Here is a 15,000-nt window from a genome sequence, read left to right as displayed (position 1 = left end):
GTGAATAGAGCTCTAGCCTGTGTGAATAGAGCTCTAGCCTGTGTGAATAGAGCTCTAGCCTGTGTGAATAGAGCTCTAGCGTGTGTGAATAGAGCTCTAGCCTGTGTGAATAGAGCTCTAGCGTGTGTGAATAGAGCTCTAGCCTGTGTGAATAGAGCTCTAGCCAGTGTGAATAGAGCTCTAGCCTGTGTGAATAGAGCTCTAGCGTGTGTGAATAGAGCTCTAGCCTGTGTGAATAGAGCTCTAGCGTGTGTGAATAGAGCTCTAGCCTGTGTGAATAGAGCTCTAGCCTGTGTGAATAGAGCTCTAGCCTGTGTGAATAGAGCTCTAGCGTGTGTGAATAGAGCTCTAGCGTGTGTGAATAGAGCTCTAGCCTGTGTGTGAATAGAGCTCTAGCCTGTGTGAATAGAGCTCTAGCGTGTGTGAATAGAGCTCTAGCCTGTGTGAATAGAGCTCTAGTCTGTGTGAATAGAGCTCTAGCCTGTGTGAATAGAGCTCTAGCCTGTGTGAATAGAGCTCTAGCCTGTGTGAATAGAGCTCTAGCCTGTGTGAATAGAGCTCTAGCCTGTGTGAATAGAGCTCTAGCCTGTGTGAATAGAGCTCTAGCCTGTGTGAATAGAGCTCTAGCCTGTGTGAATAGAGCTCTAGCCTGTGTGAATAGAGCTCTAGCGTGTGTGAATAGAGCTCTAGCCTGTGTGAATAGAGCTCTAGCCAGTGTGAATAGAGCTCTAGCCTGTGTGTGAATAGAGCTCTAGCCTGTGTGAATAGAGCTCTAGCGTGTGTGAATAGAGCTCTAGCCTGTGTGAATAGAGCTCTAGCGTGTGTGAATAGAGCTCTAGCGTGTGTGAATAGAGCTCTAGCCTGTGTGAATAGAGCTCTAGCCTGTGTGTGAATAGAGCTCTAGCGTGTGTGAATAGAGCTCTAGCGTGTGTGAATAGAGCTCTAGCCTGTGTGAATAGAGCTCTAGCGTGTGTGAATAGAGCTCTAGCGTGTGTGAATAGAGCTCTAGCCTGTGTGAATAGAGCTCTAGCCTGTGTGAATAGAGCTCTAGCGTGTGTGTGAATAGAGCTCTAGCCTGTGTGTGAATAGAGCTCTAGCCTGTGTGAATAGAGCTCTAGCGTGTGTGAATAGAGCTCTAGCGTGTGTGAATAGAGCTCTAGCCTGTGTGAATAGAGCTCTAGCGTGTGTGAATAGAGCTCTAGCGTGTGTGAATAGAGCTCTAGCCTGTGTGAATAGAGCTCTAGCCTGTGTGTGAATAGAGCTCTAGCCTGTGTGAATAGAGCTCTAGCGTGTGTGAATAGAGCTCTAGCCTGTGTGTGAATAGAGCTCTAGCCTGTGTGAATAGAGCTCTAGCGTGTGTGAATAGAGCTCTAGCCTGTGTGAATAGAGCTCTAGCCTGTGTGTGAATAGAGCTCTAGCCTGTGTGAATAGAGCTCTAGCGTGTGTGAATAGAGCTCTAGCCTGTGTGAATAGAGCTCTAGCCTGTGTGAATAGAGCTCTAGCGTGTGTGAATAGAGCTCTAGCGTGTGTGAATAGAGCTCTAGCCTGTGTGAATAGAGCTCTAGCCTGTGTGAATAGAGCTCTAGCCTGTGTGAATAGAGCTCTAGCCTGTGTGAATAGAGCTCTAGCGTGTGTGAATAGAGCTCTAGCGTGTGTGAATAGAGCTCTAGCGTGTGTGAATAGAGCTCTAGCGTGTGTGAATAGAGCTCTAGCGTGTGTGAATAGAGCTCTAGCCTGTGTGAATAGAGCTCTAGCCTGTGTGAATAGAGCTCTAGCGTGTGTGAATAGAGCTCTAGCCTGTGTGAATAGAGCTCTAGCGTGTGTGAATAGAGCTCTAGCGTGTGTGAATAGAGCTCTAGCGTGTGTGAATAGAGCTCTAGCCTGTGTGAATAGAGCTCTAGCCAGTGTGAATAGAGCTCTAGCCTGTGTGAATAGAGCTCTAGCGTGTGTGTGAATAGAGCTCTAGCGTGTGTGAATAGAGCTCTAGCCTGTGTGTGAATAGAGCTCTAGCCTGTGTGAATAGAGCTCTAGCCTGTGTGAATAGAGCTCTAGCCTGTGTGAATAGAGCTCTAGTCTGTGTGAATAGAGCTCTAGCCTGTGTGAATAGAGCTCTAGCCTGTGTGAAAAGAGCTCTAGCCTGTGTGAATAGAGCTCTAGCCTGTGTGAATAGAGCTCTAGCGTGTGTGAATAGAGCTCTAGCCTGTGTGTGAATAGAGCTCTAGCGTGTGTGAATAGAGCTCTAGCGTGTGTGAATAGAGCTCTAGCCTGTGTGAATAGAGCTCTAGCGTGTGTGAATAGAGCTCTAGCCTGTGTGAATAGAGCTCTAGCCTGTGTGAATAGAGCTCTAGCGTGTGTGTGAATAGAGCTCTAGCCTGTGTGTGAATAGAGCTCTAGCCTGTGTGAATAGAGCTCTAGCGTGTGTGAATAGAGCTCTAGCGTGTGTGAATAGAGCTCTAGCCTGTGTGAATAGAGCTCTAGCCTGTGTGAATAGAGCTCTAGCGTGTGTGAATAGAGCTCTAGCGTGTGTGAATAGAGCTCTAGCCTGTGTGAATAGAGCTCTAGCCTGTGTGTGAATAGAGCTCTAGCCTGTGTGAATAGAGCTCTAGCGTGTGTGAATAGAGCTCTAGCCTGTGTGTGAATAGAGCTCTAGCCTGTGTGAATAGAGCTCTAGCGTGTGTGAATAGAGCTCTAGCCTGTGTGAATAGAGCTCTAGCCTGTGTGTGAATAGAGCTCTAGCCTGTGTGAATAGAGCTCTAGCGTGTGTGAATAGAGCTCTAGCCTGTGTGAATAGAGCTCTAGCCTGTGTGAATAGAGCTCTAGCGTGTGTGAATAGAGCTCTAGCGTGTGTGAATAGAGCTCTAGCCTGTGTGAATAGAGCTCTAGCGTGTGTGAATAGAGCTCTAGCCTGTGTGAATAGAGCTCTAGCCTGTGTGAATAGAGCTCTAGCGTGTGTGAATAGAGCTCTAGCGTGTGTGAATAGAGCTCTAGCCTGTGTGAATAGAGCTCTAGCCTGTGTGAATAGAGCTCTAGCGTGTGTGAATAGAGCTCTAGCCTGTGTGAATAGAGCTCTAGCCTGTGTGAATAGAGCTCTAGCCTGTGTGAATAGAGCTCTAGCGTGTGTGTGAATAGAGCTCTAGCCTGTGTGAATAGAGCTCTAGCCTGTGTGAATAGAGCTCTAGCCTGTGTGAATAGAGCTCTAGCGTGTGTGAATAGAGCTCTAGCGTGTGTGAATAGAGCTCTAGCGTGTGTGAATAGAGCTCTAGCGTGTGTGAATAGAGCTCTAGCGTGTGTGAATAGAGCTCTAGCCTGTGTGAATAGAGCTCTAGCCTGTGTGAATAGAGCTCTAGCGTGTGTGAATAGAGCTCTAGCCTGTGTGAATAGAGCTCTAGCGTGTGTGAATAGAGCTCTAGCGTGTGTGAATAGAGCTCTAGCGTGTGTGAATAGAGCTCTAGCCTGTGTGAATAGAGCTCTAGCCAGTGTGAATAGAGCTCTAGCGTGTGTGTGAATAGAGCTCTAGCGTGTGTGAATAGAGCTCTAGCCTGTGTGAATAGAGCTCTAGCCTGTGTGAATAGAGCTCTAGCGTGTGTGAATAGAGCTCTAGCGTGTGTGAATAGAGCTCTAGCCTGTGTGAATAGAGCTCTAGCGTGTGTGAATAGAGCTCTAGCGTGTGTGAATAGAGCTCTAGCGTGTGTGAATAGAGCTCTAGCCTGTGTGAATAGAGCTCTAGCCTGTGTGAATAGAGCTCTAGCGTGTGTGTGAATAGAGCTCTAGCGTGTGTGAATAGAGCTCTAGCGTGTGTGAATAGAGCTCTAGCGTGTGTGAATAGAGCTCTAGCCTGTGTGAATAGAGCTCTAGCCTGTGTGAATAGAGCTCTAGCGTGTGTGAATAGAGCTCTAGCCTGTGTGAATAGAGCTCTAGCGTGTGTGAATAGAGCTCTAGCGTGTGTGAATAGAGCTCTAGCGTGTGTGAATAGAGCTCTAGCCTGTGTGAATAGAGCTCTAGCCTGTGTGAATAGAGCTCTAGCGTGTGTGTGAATAGAGCTCTAGCGTGTGTGAATAGAGCTCTAGCCTGTGTGAATAGAGCTCTAGCGTGTGTGAATAGAGCTCTAGCGTGTGTGAATAGAGCTCTAGCGTGTGTGAATAGAGCTCTAGCGTGTGTGAATAGAGCTCTAGCGTGTGTGAATAGAGCTCTAGCGTGTGTGAATAGAGCTCTAGCCTGTGTGAATAGAGCTCTAGCCTGTGTGTGAATAGAGCTCTAGCGTGTGTGAATAGAGCTCTAGCCTGTGTGAATAGAGCTCTAGCGTGTGTGAATAGAGCTCTACCCTGTGTGAATAGAGCTCTAGCCTGTGTGAATAGAGCTCTAGCCTGTGTGAATAGAGCTCTAGCCTGTGTGAATAGAGCTCTAGCCTGTGTGAATAGAGCTCTAGCCAGTGTGAATAGAGCTCTAGCCTGTGTGAATAGAGCTCTAGCGTGTGTGTGAATAGAGCTCTAGCGTGTGTGAATAGAGCTCTAGCGTGTGTGAATAGAGCTCTAGCGTGTGTGAATAGAGCTCTAGCCTGTGTGAATAGAGCTCTAGCCAGTGTGAATAGAGCTCTAGCCTGTGTGAATAGAGCTCTAGCCTGTGTGAATAGAGCTCTAGCCTGTGTGAATAGAGCTCTAGCGTGTGTGAATAGAGCTCTAGCGTGTGTGAATAGAGCTCTAGCCTGTGTGAATAGAGCTCTAGCCAGTGTGAATAGAGCTCTAGCCTGTGTGAATAGAGCTCTAGCGTGTGTGTGAATAGAGCTCTAGCGTGTGTGAATAGAGCTCTAGCCTGTGTGAATAGAGCTCTAGCGTGTGTGAATAGAGCTCTAGCGTGTGTGAATAGAGCTCTAGCGTGTGTGAATAGAGCTCTAGCGTGTGTGAATAGAGCTCTAGCGTGTGTGAATAGAGCTCTAGCGTGTGTGAATAGAGCTCTAGCGTGTGTGAATAGAGCTCTAGCGTGTGTGAATAGAGCTCTAGCCTGTGTGAATAGAGCTCTAGCGTGTGTGAATAGAGCTCTAGCCTGTGTGAATAGAGCTCTAGCCTGTGTGAATAGAGCTCTAGCCTGTGTGAATAGAGCTCTAGCCTGTGTGAATAGAGCTCTAGCGTGTGTGAATAGAGCTCTAGCCAGTGTGAATAGAGCTCTAGCCTGTGTGTGAATAGAGCTCTAGCGTGTGTGAATAGAGCTCTAGCCTGTGTGAATAGAGCTCTAGCGTGTGTGAATAGAGCTCTACCCTGTGTGAATAGAGCTCTAGCGTGTGTGAATAGAGCTCTAGCGTGTGTGAATAGAGCTCTAGCGTGTGTGAATAGAGCTCTAGCGTGTGTGAATAGAGCTCTAGCCTGTGTGAATAGAGCTCTAGCGTGTGTGAATAGAGCTCTAGCCTGTGTGAATAGAGCTCTAGCCTGTGTGAATAGAGCTCTAGCGTGTGTGAATAGAGCTCTAGCCTGTGTGAATAGAGCTCTAGCCTGTGTGTGAATAGAGCTCTAGCCTGTGTGTGAATAGAGCTCTAGCCTGTGTGAATAGAGCTCTAGCCTGTGTGAATAGAGCTCTAGCGTGTGTGAATAGAGCTCTAGCCTGTGTGAATAGAGCTCTAGCCTGTGTGAATAGAGCTCTAGCGTGTGTGAATAGAGCTCTAGCGTGTGTGAATAGAGCTCTAGCCTGTGTGAATAGAGCTCTAGCCTGTGTGAATAGAGCTCTAGCCTGTGTGAATAGAGCTCTAGCGTGTGTGAATAGAGCTCTAGCGTGTGTGAATAGAGCTCTAGCGTGTGTGAATAGAGCTCTAGCCTGTGTGAATAGAGCTCTAGCGTGTGTGAATAGAGCTCTAGCGTGTGTGAATAGAGCTCTAGCCTGTGTGAATAGAGCTCTAGCCTGTGTGAATAGAGCTCTAGCGTGTGTGAATAGAGCTCTAGCCTGTGTGAATAGAGCTCTAGCCTGTGTGAATAGAGCTCTAGCGTGTGTGAATAGAGCTCTAGCCTGTGTGAATAGAGCTCTAGCGTGTGTGAATAGAGCTCTAGCCTGTGTGAATAGAGCTCTAGCCAGTGTGAATAGAGCTCTAGCCTGTGTGAATAGAGCTCTAGCCTGTGTGAATAGAGCTCTAGCCTGTGTGAATAGAGCTCTAGCGTGTGTGAATAGAGCTCTAGCCTGTGTGAATAGAGCTCTAGCCTGTGTGAATAGAGCTCTAGCCTGTGTGAATAGAGCTCTAGCCAGTGTGAATAGAGCTCTAGCCTGTGTGAATAGAGCTCTAGCCTGTGTGAATAGAGCTCTAGCCAGTGTGAATAGAGCTCTAGCCTGTGTGTGAATAGAGCTCTAGCCTGTGTGTGAATAGAGCTCTAGCCTGTGTGTGAATAGAGCTCTAGCCTGTGTGAATAGAGCTCTAGCGTGTGTGAATAGAGCTCTAGCGTGTGTGAATAGAGCTCTAGCCTGTGTGAATAGAGCTCTAGCGTGTGTGAATAGAGCTCTAGCCTGTGTGAATAGAGCTCTAGCCTGTGTGAATAGAGCTCTAGCCTGTGTGAATAGAGCTCTAGCCTGTGTGAATAGAGCTCTAGCCTGTGTGAATAGAGCTCTAGCCTGTGTGAATAGAGCTCTAGCGTGTGTGAATAGAGCTCTAGCCTGTGTGAATAGAGCTCTAGCGTGTGTGAATAGAGCTCTAGCGTGTGTGAATAGAGCTCTAGCGTGTGTGAATAGAGCTCTAGAATAGAGCTCTAGCGTGTGTGAATAGAGCTCTAGCGTGTGTGAATAGAGCTCTAGCGTGTGTGAATAGAGCTCTAGCGTGTGTGAATAGAGCTCTAGCGTGTGTGAATAGAGCTCTAGCGTGTGTGAATAGAGCTCTAGCGTGTGTGAATATAGCTCTAGCCTGTGTGAATAGAGCTCTAGCCTGTGTGAATAGAGCTCTAGCCTGTGTGAATAGAGCTCTAGCGTGTGTGAATAGAGCTCTAGCCTGTGTGTGAATAGAGCTCTAGCCTGTGTGAATAGAGCTCTAGCGTGTGTGAATAGAGCTCTAGCGTGTGTGAATAGAGCTCTAGCGTGTGTGAATAGAGCTCTAGCCTGTGTGTGAATAGAGCTCTAGCCTGTGTGAATAGAGCTCTAGCGTGTGTGAATAGAGCTCTAGCGTGTGTGAATAGAGCTCTAGCGTGTGTGAATAGAGCTCTAGCAGCGTGTGTGAATAGAGCTCTAGCCTGTGTGAATAGAGCTCTAGCCTGTGTGAATAGAGCTCTAGCCTGTGTGTGAATAGAGCTCTAGCGTGTGTGAATAGAGCTCTAGCGTGTGTGAATAGAGCTCTAGCGTGTGTGAATAGAGCTCTAGCGTGTGTGAATAGAGCTCTAGCGTGTGTGAATAGAGCTCTAGCGTGTGTGAATAGAGCTCTAGCCTGTGTGAATAGAGCTCTAGCGTGTGTGAATAGAGCTCTAGCGTGTGTGAATAGAGCTCTAGCCTGTGTGAATAGAGCTCTAGCCTGTGTGAATAGAGCTCTAGCCTGTGTGAATAGAGCTCTAGCCTGTGTGAATAGAGCTCTAGCGTGTGTGAATAGAGCTCTAGCGTGTGTGAATAGAGCTCTAGCCTGTGTGAATAGAGCTCTAGCCTGTGTGAATAGAGCTCTAGCCTGTGTGAATAGAGCTCTAGCCTGTGTGAATAGAGCTCTAGCGTGTGTGAATAGAGCTCTAGCCTGTGTGAATAGAGCTCTAGCCTGTGTGAATAGAGCTCTAGCGTGTGTGTGAATAGAGCTCTAGCCTGTGTGAATAGAGCTCTAGCCTGTGTGAATAGAGCTCTAGCCTGTGTGAATAGAGCTCTAGCCTGTGTGAATAGAGCTCTAGCCTGTGTGAATAGAGCTCTAGCCTGTGTGTGAATAGAGCTCTAGCCTGTGTGAATAGAGCTCTAGCGTGTGTGAATAGAGCTCTAGCCTGTGTGAATAGAGCTCTAGCCTGTGTGAATAGAGCTCTAGCCTGTGTGAATAGAGCTCTAGCCTGTGTGAATAGAGCTCTAGCGTGTGTGAATAGAGCTCTAGCGTGTGTGAATAGAGCTCTAGCGTGTGTGAATAGAGCTCTAGCGTGTGTGAATAGAGCTCTAGCGTGTGTGAATAGAGCTCTAGCGTGTGTGAATAGAGCTCTAGCGTGTGTGAATAGAGCTCTAGCCTGTGTGAATAGAGCTCTAGCCTGTGTGAATAGAGCTCTAGCCTGTGTGAATAGAGCTCTAGCGTGTGTGAATAGAGCTCTAGCCTGTGTGTGAATAGAGCTCTAGCCTGTGTGAATAGAGCTCTAGCCTGTGTGTGAATAGAGCTCTAGCGTGTGTGAATAGAGCTCTAGCCTGTGTGAATAGAGCTCTAGCCTGTGTGAATAGAGCTCTAGCCTGTGTGAATAGAGCTCTAGCCTGTGTGAATAGAGCTCTAGCCTGTGTGAATAGAGCTCTAGCCTGTGTGAATAGAGCTCTAGCCTGTGTGTGAATAGAGCTCTAGCGTGTGTGAATAGAGCTCTAGCCTGTGTGAATAGAGCTCTAGCCTGTGTGAATAGAGCTCTAGCCTGTGTGAATAGAGCTCTAGCCTGTGTGAATAGAGCTCTAGCGTGTGTGAATAGAGCTCTAGCGTGTGTGAATAGAGCTCTAGCGTGTGTGAATAGAGCTCTAGCGTGTGTGAATAGAGCTCTAGCCTGTGTGAATAGAGCTCTAGCGTGTGTGAATAGAGCTCTAGCCTGTGTGAATAGAGCTCTAGCGTGTGTGAATAGAGCTCTAGCCTGTGTGAATAGAGCTCTAGCCTGTGTGAATAGAGCTCTAGCCTGTGTGAATAGAGCTCTAGCCTGTGTGAATAGAGCTCTAGCCTGTGTGAATAGAGCTCTAGCGTGTGTGAATAGAGCTCTAGCCTGTGTGAATAGAGCTCTAGCGTGTGTGAATAGAGCTCTAGCCTGTGTGAATAGAGCTCTAGCCTGTGTGAATAGAGCTCTAGCGTGTGTGAATAGAGCTCTAGCGTGTGTGAATAGAGCAAATTTTTGTCAGTGTATTAAACTCAATAAAAGCTATTGAGACATTAATATAAAAAAGTTCAATCACAGCAGCAACACAGACAAATAAAGAGCCGTTCAGTAGCAGAAGTGAGTGAATGATCACATTCGACAGCAGCGGATGATCAAGGCTGATAGCGGCTCACACACACACACGAGCGCCTGACGGTGTCGAAGTGTTTTGTGAGTTTATGAGGTTTCCTGGTGTTCGACGGCTCATTTGTGTTACATGATCAGCCGAGTATCATTGAGGAGGTTCCTCCCCCTTCACACACACACTCCCCCTATGAAAACACACTCGCTGTTGGTCGTAACACCACTGGGAATGTCGGCTGGAATCTTCTAAAGCTTCTCTGCCTACAATCACCTCATTAGCCCGAGCCTCACCTTCTTAAAAGGTCACTAATGAAGAAATGAACCCCCCATCCGAGAGAGACACTGTTTCTGCACACACACTACAACACTTCCTTAACAGCATGATCTCACACACACACGAGCGGCGGGTCCATGGACTCACACACTCACACACACACTCACTCACACATTCACTCACTCACACATTCACTCACTCACACACACACTCACTCACACACACTCACTCACACATTCATTCACTCACTCACACTCACACACACACTCACACACATTCAGGAACTCATTGTGTGCTATGACTTCCTGTGGAGAGTCTTATCTGCACACACACAGATGCATCATGGTCCTCGCTGACACAGAGTTGTTTGTTGACCGTGAACATCAGTGTAAAGGTGTGTTCACACATTAACACTCTGTTAGTGCGGTTCATGTGAATGAGTGTGTGAGCGACGCCATCTGAATCAAGCGGACCGACACACACACTCTCAGAGTTCAACAAACTGGAGCGGTTCGACTGGAATATGAACACAACAGAACAGACACATCTAAATCAAAGACAGGAAGTGATGTCACAAGAAGTGACCCTAAGAAAGCTCAGCTGGTTCTTCTCGTCTCCGGCGCGATGTTCCCGTTCCGGTCCGCCAGAACCGCGTCTCCTCTGGTCAGTCTCCTTCATTTATACAGCGCTCTAATACAGAGATCCTCAGCAGCTGCACAGAGATTACAGCAACAGAGAGTGTTTAGGCTTCACAGCAGATCTAGAATAAAGTTATTGTCCAGATAAAGTAGTTTTGACTGATTCACTTCCGTTGTGAAGATCATTAGTTATTAACTCAGGGGCCGCTAACACGACACCATTCTCACAGAAAACAGAAACTTGTAATGTGTTCTGGCCGTTCATTCGCACGACAGTGTCTGGAGCTCGAGAACACACTCTGGAACTGGTTCTGGTGCAAGCGCTGAAAAATGTTTTTAACGTGATGATCTCCACGTAAACTAAACGTGAATCTGTGAAAACACGGACGGCGTGCACATGTGTATTATGTGTTTAGTCTATAGATATGCACATTCGAATATATACAGTGGGGAGAACAAGTATTTGATACACTGCCGATTTTGCAGGTTTTCCCACTTACAAAGCATGTAGAAGTCTGTAATTTTTATCATAGGTACTCTTCAACTGTGAGTGACGGAATCTAAAACAAAAATCCAGAAAATCACATTGTATGATTTTTAAGTAATTCATTTGCATTTTATTGCATGACAAATATGATACATCATAAAAGCAGGGCTTCGGTACAGAAACCTTTGTTTGCAATTACAGAGATCATACGTTTCCTGTAGTTCTTGACCAGGTTTGCACACACTGCAGGGGTTCTGGCCCACTCCTCCATACAGACCTTCTCCAGATCCTTCAGGTTTCGGGGCTGTCGCTGGGCAATACGGACTTTCAGCTCCTCCACAGATGTTCTATTGGGTTCAGGTCTGGAGACTGGCTAGGCCACTCCAGGACCTTGAGATGCTTCTTACGGAGCCACTCCTTAGTTGCCCTGGCTGTGTGTTTCGGGTCGTTGTCATGCTGGAAGACCCAGCCACGACCCATCTTCAATGCTCTTACTGAAGGAAGGAGGTTGTTGGCCAAGATCTGGCGATACATGGCCCCATCCATCCTCCCCTCAATACGGTGCAGTCGTCCTGTCCCCTTTGCAGAAAAGCATCCCTAAAGAATGATGTTTCCACCTCCATGCTTCACGGTTGGGATAGTGTTCTTGGGGTTGTACTCATCCTTCTTCTTCCTCCAAACATGGTGAGTTTAGACCAAAAAGCTCTATTTTTGTCTCATCAGACCACATGACCTTCTCCCATTCCTCCTCTGGATCATCCAGATGGTCATTGGCAAACTTCAGACGGGCCTGGACATGCGCTGGCTTGAGCAGGGGGACCTTGCGTGCGCTGCAGGATTTTAATCCATGACGGCATAGTGTGTTACTGTGGCGAGGGGGGCGTGGTTTTGCGAAGTCTGTAGCAGGAGAGAAAGGAGGGGGCCGATCGGTGAGTAAGTAGGTCAAGTGCAAAATGATGAACACCTGTGTCTGATTGCAGTGATTGGTGTGGAGAGACCGGATATAAGCCAGCATGCGGGAGGAGAGGAGAGAGAGAGTTGGACTGGAACCTCACCTGTACGCTGTGTTTTGTGGAAGCTGTGATTGTTATTTGTCCCGTTTTGTTATTGCTGTGCGTGGCACGGTGAATGCGCTACGTGCGCCCTTTTTGTTTATTTGTTTCTTTTGTTCAATAAAAGTGAGTGTTTCAGTCACGCCGACCCCTGTCTTCTTCCTTCCTTGCAATATAATATTGAACCCCGTTACACTGGTGCCGAAACCCGGGAAGGAAGAAGACAGGGGTCGGCGTGACTGAAACACTCACTTTTATTGAACAAAAGAAACAAATAAACAAAAAGGGCGCACGTAGCGCATTCACCGTGCCACGCACAGCAATAACAAAACGGGACAAATAACAATCACAGCTTCCACAAAACACAGCGTACAGGTGAGGTTCCAGTCCAACTCTCTCTCTCCTCTCCTCCCGCATGCTGGCTTATATCCGGTCTCTCCACACCAATCACTGCAATCAGACACAGGTGTTCATCATTTTGCACTTGACCTACTTACTCACCGATCGGCCCCCTCCTTTCTCTCCTGCTACAGACTTCGCAAAACCACGCCCCCCTCGCCACAGTTACTAATGGTTTTCTTTGAGACTGTGGTCCCAGCTCTCTTCAGATCATTGACCAGGTCCTGCCGTGTAGTTCTGGGCTGATCCCTCACCTTCCTCATGATCACTGATGCCCCACGAGGTGAGATCTTGCATGGTGCCCCAGACCGAGGGAGATTGACCGTCATCTTGAACTTCTTCCATTTTCTAATAATTGCGCCAACATTTGTTGCCTTCTCACCAAGCTGCGTGCCTATTGTCCTGTAGCCCATCCCAGCCTTGTGCAGGTCTACAGTTTTATCCCTGATGTCCTTACACAGCTCTCTGGTCTTGGCCATTGTGGAGAGGTTGGAGAGTGTTTGATTGAGTGTGTGGACAGGTGTCTTTTATACAGGTAACAAGTTCAAACAGGTGCAGTTAATACAGGTAATGAGTGGAGAACAGGAGGGCTTCTTAAAGAAAAACTAACAGGTCTGTGAGAGCCGGAATTCTTACTGGTCGGTAGGTCATTTAAATACTTATGTCATACAATAAAATTCTAATTAATTATTTAAAAATCATACAATGTGATTTTCTAGATTTTTGTTTTAGATTCCGTCTCTCACAGTTGAAGAGTACCTATGATAAAAATTACAGACTTCTACATGCTTTGTAAGTGGGAAAACCTGCAAAATCGGCAGTGTATCAAATACTTGTTCTCCCCACTGTATATATATATATATATATATTATTATTTTTATTATTATTATTATTACTTGAGCGCAAGTTGTAGTCGTTCTTTACAAATTGACCTCAACAAATTACTTGTCTGGCCTTAATAATTCATAATACAGAATTTTTACAACAGTGAACACACACACACACACACACACACCTAATCCCGGGACACACCAGCCGGCGGTCGGCCGCTGGAAACGGCTGTTCTTGAGCATAGGCCAACGTAGTTTTCCCGGTGTGTGTGTGTGTGTTCCGCACCGCTGGCTCTACTCGGACGCCGTCGGGGTTTTTGGCCGATTCGACATGTTGAACCTCTGAGAGACGTTGCTGTGTCTGGGTTTATATTTAGACGGAGACCGGATCAGATCTGAGACCAGCGGCACGGAGTCAGCTGATTATCCCAGAACACTATCTCTGCTGTGAACAAGGGAACTGGGAAACACCGGACGCTCGGGGCGACTGGCTTCTGTTGGAGGACTGGGTGACACTCTCGACTAACAGAAGATATCCCACAATCCCTCTGAACATCAGCAACACAGACGTTCACCCGCTTGAAGGCTAGCAGCGAGTGGACTAGCACTGAACTAGCGGTTCCGTTACAAGAAATAAATCACCTCTGAAAGATTAATCAAGGATGGGATTCAAACTTCAATTTACAACATTTTCACTGTAGGATTTCCTTCCTGTTGAACAGCTGTCATTGAGAGGAAGCAGCTAAGAAGAAATCAGCCAATCAGAGACGAGCAGAGCTCTGACGGACCAATCACAGGGAGAGCCTTCAAAACTGCTGCATCGATGAGTGACGTCAGAAGAAATGATTCTCATGAAACTCCCATGATTCAGTGCTTTCATCCTCATCGGCTTCTGTCACACACACACACACACACACACACACACACACACACACACTCTCTTTCTCTCTCTTACACACATACTGACACGCTCTGTCTCTCACACACACACACACACACACACACACACACGCTCTCTCTCTCTCACACACACACACACACACGCTCTCTCTCTCTCTCTCTCTCTCTCTCACACACACTCACTCTCCCTCCCTCTCTCTCTCTCTCTCACACACACACACACACACACACACGCGCTCTCTCTCTCTCACACACACACACTCTCTCTCTCTCTCTCTCTCTCTCTCTCTCTCTCTCTCTCTCTCTCTCTCTCTCTCTCACACACATACTCACTCTCCCTCTCTCTCTCTCTCTCTCACACACACACACACACACACACACACTCACACACTCTCTCTCACACACACACACACACACACACACTCTCGACAGCATTATAACAGCATGGATGCACTATCATTCATCAGCAAAGGTCACGTTAGCACGAGAGACACACACACGTGAGGATGAAGATCAGCTGATTCGGCTTAACTCGTCACACAGAGGAAGTGACATCACGTCACGATATTAAAACCATCAGGACGCCGTCCAAGAGAGAAACCCATGAGGACACTCGGATAAATCCCCAAACACACTCAACCACCCAGAACACACAAACAGAGCAGAGGCGGCTCATCACAGACTCGCAAGCTGCCGTCCCACACGTATCCCAGCATGCCAATCTGTGCATCCGGTGCCGTTCCCAGATCTGTGGACGAGCGGCACAGGATCATCCTCAGCCGTGACATCAGCACACGCATCATCAGCACATGTGTGTGAACGTGAGCGTAAGACAGGTGTGTGTCTTTCCAAATCATGTCCAACCAGCTGAGTTTACCACAGGCTAGGGTTAGGCCTCATCAGCACACGCATCATCAGCACACGCATCACCAGCACACGCATCATCAGCACACCAGCACACGCATCATCAGCACACGCATCACCAGCACACGCATCATCAGCACACGCATCACCAGCACACCAGCACACGCATCACCAGCACACGCATCACCAGCACACGCATCACCAGCACACGCATCACCAGCACACGCATCACCAGCACACGCATCATCAGCACACGCATCACCAGCACACCAGCACATGCATCATCAGCACACGCATCATCAGCACACGCATCACCAGCACATGCATCATCAGCACACGCATCACCAGCACACGCTTCACCAGCACACGCTTCACCAGCACACGCATCACCAGCACACGCATCATCAGCACACGCATCACCAGCACACGCTTCACCAGCACACGCTTCACCAGCACAC

General features: G+C 47.7%; 1 protein-coding gene across 4 annotated transcripts in view; it reads right to left on the bottom strand.

Annotated features, from left to right (window-relative positions):
* klhdc3 (kelch domain containing 3) overlaps positions 1 to 15,000 on the bottom strand; it is an 85,967-nt gene that overhangs the window by 10,941 nt on the left and 60,026 nt on the right. The gene's annotated exons all lie outside the window — the stretch shown is intronic.

This window comes from Scardinius erythrophthalmus (assembly GCF_964197995.2).
Source record: "Scardinius erythrophthalmus genome assembly, chromosome: 21".
In the NCBI taxonomy this organism is placed as follows: domain Eukaryota; kingdom Metazoa; phylum Chordata; class Actinopteri; order Cypriniformes; family Leuciscidae; genus Scardinius; species Scardinius erythrophthalmus.
This window is presented reverse-complemented; position numbering and strand designations above follow the sequence as displayed.